This window comes from Betta splendens, chromosome 12 (assembly GCF_900634795.4).
Source record: "Betta splendens chromosome 12, fBetSpl5.4, whole genome shotgun sequence".
NCBI lineage: Eukaryota > Metazoa > Chordata > Actinopteri > Anabantiformes > Osphronemidae > Betta > Betta splendens.
The window spans coordinates 2,211,228-2,217,341 of record NC_040892.2 but is presented as its reverse complement, the minus strand read 5'-3'; positions in this window follow the sequence as shown (position 1 = coordinate 2,217,341).

Below are 6,114 nucleotides of genomic sequence, written 5' to 3'. Positions count from 1 at the left end.
CTTGCATGTCTTTGTTGTAACAGCATCTTGTGCAGTTTAAAGCACACAAGTATCCAGTTCATGCTTTAACTCATACAGGGAGTTAAAGGGTCATTAACATCTGAGCTGAGGTGGTGCATTAGAGAAAAACTACAGTAGTGCAGTAATGTGTAATGATAATCTAGCAAGCTCCATAGCACAATATTAAATGTGATAACAGAGTTCATTAATGCACATGGCACAATGTAAATCTGCATAACGCTGCGTTGCAGTGGTTGACAGCTGAGGTAAACCGGTTTCCTTCATAAAGTTAACATATGCATCAACAGCCTATACATCACTCAATATTCACCTTCCTCTGTCATCCATGCATCTTTGAAGATGCAGAAACCAAATACCAATTTAACCGTCCCACGGGCGTGATGCTGTCAATCACCTCAGCACCTCTGAGATGCTGACCTTTTCAGTTCACTGAGGTTGTGACAGTCCAGCTGACATTAGTGTAAAATGATTTATTCTCCTTTGGCCGACCAGACAGAGTGAGATAGATGCAGGCAGCAGACTCCAATTAGAATGAGGCGTGAGTGAGCCTGTGTCCTGGCAATCTGTCACCTCGCTGGGTGTTGTAGTTTGGGAAGAGCAGTGAAGGATGGGGAGGCGACGGGGCGCTCGTAGTGGAGAGACGGAGGCTGAGGTGGAAACCAAAAAACCCCAAGTAAAATAATAACAAGCTTAACGTCACCATAGCATTTCTGGAGCACCCTCAATAACAATGTTGTTTATTGTATGTGTGTATCTTCATTTCAGTGCTTTTTTATGAGACTCAGCTCCGATGCTTTATTGTTTTAAGCTGCTATAGCGTTTGCTGTGGTCAGAACAGAACCACGTTAGCATCCGTTTGACGTCCGGTACCTGCATGTAGAGTGTTACAGCTCCTTCAGTCCAGGTCCGTTTCATTATTTAAAGCTTCCCTCTTTGACGGCTTCCGTACAGACACATTGCCTTCAGCGAACCCGTGTGAGGAGGTTTTTAGTGGTTGCAGCGGGAGCCACCGAGGCTTTAGCTGTTAAACTGAATGGGCAAATTAACAGCCACAAACTTGGAAATAAAGCGTCCCCCGCGTGTGTCGCTTGTGCATCACTTTTAATTCCAGGGCCAAACGTGACTTATCTCTGCCTTGAGGCTCAATTTGAAAACAGATCTGCAGCAGAGTTCCAGTGAAGCTGAAACTTTCCCATTTGGCTCCAGAAACCATGCAGTGCTGCTAAAATCCAACTAAATAGAGTTGTTGATAATTGAAATACAACCGTGCCCTGATTAAAAGGCCAACACACCTCTGACCTTACAAACCTCCTGAAACTCCACCTGATCCATAGATGAATGTGTTGAATCAAGCATCCTTGCGTGCATCGTTTTGGCCTCCGTTCGCCTCCGAGCTCCGTTTTAAATCAGACCAGCAGCAGACTTCAAACGAGGCTGGAAACCCTCACAGTTGGGTCCCAGAGTCTTGCAGCGCGGCTGTAATGAAAATGAACAAAGACTGATGGTCGCATGTCATGGGGAGCGTCTCCAGCGCGACAAAGAAAAGCAAACACTTTGAAAACCAGACGCACTCCAGCGGCGGCGTTATCGCTGTGCTGATGATTCAGTGAACAACAGAGGGCAGCAAGAGACAGAAGAGCAGCAGGAAAGAAGCGGGCAGAGAACAGGTAACGGAGCAGGAAAAGCTGAGAAACGGTCGTCTGTTCCTCCATCTGTTACTGTGGGCAACAGTCCGTCCACTTTCCAGCACTGCTGCTGAAGACAGGGTCTTGTTGCTCATGGATCTGCTGGAGGTTCTGCTTTATGGGTCTCAGACTGTAAAACTAATAGGTTATATGGTGTGGCATACACTAATCTGTTTGTCCTAAATGATCCTTTTTGTTATTTAGTTTGATTTTTCTGAAAACCATAATTTGGGCTCATCCAATAGTTTGAGATATTTGACCAGATTCTCAAATGTCCTGAAACAAGTTTCTAATTATACACTTTTATATTCTTGGACTGATTGTAAAGATCCACCATGAGGCCTGAACTAGAAAGTCTCTGGACAATGGTTGGTGAAAGTTAATGCCACTACTTTCGTTGTAATGCAACAAGTGCTGGTGAAACTGATTAAAATCACCACATATTAGTGATTTGTGCAGATCATCTGTGTAGGGCAGTATGAATTTTAATAATTGGTCGCTCTATGGGAAATGCATTGCAGTCTGAGCCACAGCAGATATTCAGATTTACCTGCCTTTGCGATCACGCTTATCTTTTATTATTTATTACTTCTCTCCATTCTACCTTCCCCCTATTCTCCCTTTTATCTCATCGCGTGTATCTCTCTCCCTTTGTCCTCTCCTCCTCATCCTCATCCTCCTCCTCCGCCTTGATAATTTATCTGTAGAAGAGCTGACCATGCAGTTGGTGTTATCACACTTAAAAAAAGAAAAAAAAAACAACATTGACAAGAGAAATAGATACGATCAACAAACCCACAGGGTCATGTGGGAGTTTCATGGCTACCAGATGGATTTCAGGAACTGAATATTAGCTGCTGCAGCTCAGCAGAGAGCTGCGACTCCCCCAACTCCACTTCATAAAACCGTACGGAGCGCTGTTAGATTATAATATTTATTAGCGTCTGCCAGATAAACAGGATAAGCATGTGGCTAACATCTCTGAGCTCCTATTGGAGAAGAGGAGGGAGGGTCGGAGCTGCGCACCAGGCGGCTGTGTTTTCTTTCCCCATCAGATACTTGGACCAAAGTGACATTAATGTTGCTTCAGGAGATAATGAAACACATATTCACACACAGGGAGGATGGGCTGCGAGTGATAACCTCAACTGTGGTCATATCAAGATAGGAAAGATTGAACACCGTAGGACTGGAGTCGTCCTCCAGGTCTCTGAGATGCAACAGCAAACAGTCCTTTATCCTGTTTGGAGCCGAACAAACACTTGCTAACCTGAGCTGCCCACCGCTGTTATGTGCATGTTATCTTGCTGAACCCTCTGTGTTGTTTACTGTGTCATTTATTGTCTTGTAGAGTTTTATCATGATTGCTCCCCTAAGCAGACGGATAAAACCTAATTCAAAACCGTAAAGGGGATATGATTGTGGTTTAAACCTAAATCTTTCTGCAGGTTTCACTTTGGCAAGTGACCTTTGTTATCTCACCAGAAGAAGGATGTCCACCCACTGTAAAGTGCTGTGGGAGGTTTGAACCCACTGTCTGGTCGTCACCAGGTGAATCAGGTAAATGAAACCACAGAGTGAAAGTGAAACGCTTCCTCTACCTGAAAGAAAGCTAAAAGGTTAGTCGGGATCCATAAATCTGTCAAAATCTCCTGGTGCCAGTGCATTGAGCATCGGGCCAAAAGTTCTGACACTGGCTCCTATTTTAAAGCCCAGTCTACTAGGAAGAATGTTCAGCGGATCACATCGCAAAGCTCTTGTTAATGTTTGGCACTTTCATATCCCTGTGGAAAACAATGAAGTAGAAACTCTGTGGCATTATGTGTCCGCTGAAGCTGCAGTAGATTCTGATAGCAGGACATATTTCTGCTCCTTCCAACAACAGCTGTAAATGTCACTTTGTGGCGTCGGTCCTGTTCTATCAAAAAATACCAGAAACCTTCACATTCAACCATAATACGACACCAGACTCATCGCAGATCACAAAAAGAGTGTTAGATTAAATTATTATTATTTGTGTGTGTTTCTCTCTCAACAATGGCTCCACTCTCAAAAATCAGCTCATGCTCATATGTAAAACTGAATGTATTCATGAATGTATTCATTTATAAATAAATAATAGATTACTTAAATATTAAATATTTTTACTCTCTTGAACCATCGTCCTGCAGTAAAAAGCCACAGTGTCCGATAATCCTGCAGTAACACAGAAAACCCCTTTCAGGTGTTGCTGGCCTGTAATTATGCCCAATGTTCAATGATTTTTCCTTCACAGTGGAGACAGCTATACCATAATTCACTGTAACCACTGTAATTAACTACATACTGAACGTTTGAGCTCCTGTGAGCAGACGACTGCGCGGCCGGCGCTTCACAATTTATACCTGCGAAAACAAAAGCCTTATTTACAATTTATGCTTCAGAGACTGAGGACCACAGACAACGGAACAAAGTGATGAAACATAAATTGGAAAAAAAACAACAAGGAGAACGCGAAGAAGCAAACCAACAACCAGAGGAGGCACAAAGAAGAACGTGCAGCAGCAAAGGCTGAATATGTGTAAGTACAAGTCAGAGCGGATCTGCAGCTCTCACTCGGCATCAGTTTAATAAAGACGTCATTTTACTTAATTATATAGAAATCATCAGCCACAGATGTTGGTGAAACCTGTCCACAGCGTATGCACTGACTCATTCCTCCTCACACAGGCTCCATGCACATAATGTCACCATTTCTCACCTGATCCCAGTCCCTGTTGAGGCAGAGGAACGTTTTTAGCTGCTGGTACCTTCTACCTGCTGCTCAGTTTACGCCGCACTAAATGCATTTCATGTTTTTCTGGCTCAGTTTGTGGACACGCGGAAGATTAGAATTCACACTGCACAGCATGAAAGACCTCCACACACATTTCCTCCACAATGTAGGTCTAGATACTTGATGTTTTTATAGCCACTCTCCTGCTGCTTGGCTCAGCGGTAATAAGCATAAATGTACCATGTACAGGGGCGTGAGTCACATCAGCTGTGTTTGACTCGGCCGTAACTGCGTTGTTGGCGGCTTTGAAGTTCGCCTGCTCTCATTTCCCCCTCTGTCCATTTCAGATGAGAGAAAGTCAATCAGTGCAGCAGCAGCAGCAGCGGCAGCGGCGGCCCGTCTTCATCCCTCAACCTGGCAGCGGTCGGTGAGCGGCCTGTGAGCTGCTGTTCCGGCAGCCAGCAGCCGGTTAGCAGCCATCTGCTCGGCCGGTGCCGGTGTCCAGACGCCGGTCCGGCAGAACCGGGACGCAGGTTCAAGGACGACTTGTATGAGGGAAACGGAGCCGGCGCCGCAGCAGTCGTGGTTGAGGATGGTGAAGTTGGCTTTTAATTAGATGTGATTGGACCGACGGGACGGTTTCACTGCTGTGAGCACGGCAGCAGGTCCAGTTCAAATCTACGTCAGTCAAAAGGGGGAGTGAAGGAAGCAGCAGCTTCTGCTGTCATCATGTTCCAGGCAGTCAACAAACCCGTCAAGCTCATCACTGTGTGCACTGCTTTGTTAAGGTTCTAGTTTATGCCATCACATTTAGCTAAAACCCACAGAGTGAAGCTAAACTATTAAAGCTGTGATCACACCCCGTCCCTGTTTCTGATCTGAGCCGCTTCCTTCTGAGTGAAGCCCAGGAACAGATGGATATTGGCCTCAAACTGTCCATTCATTCTCCCAACAGCTCGGTTCGGCCCAGTCTGCTGTGCGAGGGAGCAACTCCTCGGTTTGCGACCTGTATGTCGATGACAGATGTTCCTGACTCGCTTTGGGAACCTGCAGACAGCAAGAGAACAGTTCTCCTGCAGACAGCAAGAGAACATGCTTTCATGCTTCGCCATCTTCTTGTGCATGAAGTCCCATTCTCATTTCCAAAGGAAACTGTTCAGGAGTTCATCACCTGTTTGTGACAAAGATCCCAGAAATCAAGCTGACAGCCTCAAACCACAGAGTCTCCACAGCAGCTGTTAGTGCTTCCACACTGTCCAGGTTCATCAACCACTTACTGCTCTGAACCACATTCTGTGCAGGACGTTGAAAAGGGCATCAGGCAATGACAAAGAGGCTTCACCTTAAAATGTATCATTTCCTCTTTGTCCTCGTGACCATGCTGTGAATGTGTCCCTTTAAATCTTTCTAACAGTCGGGTTGATTAATTTTTTTTGTTCAGACACTCGTGTTGTAGGTGAGAGCAACTCTTTCATTAACTGGAGGATGTTTTTAAATATTTGTCAGATTTAAAATAAAAAAAAAAAATTGAATTGCGTGTGTGTGTGTGTGTGTGTGGAAGATAAGAGCAATAGTGAGTGAATTTAATTTTTCAATAAACAGACCATGAAATAGTTTTTTTTAGAATCTGATGGCTCTGATCTCTGATGGAAT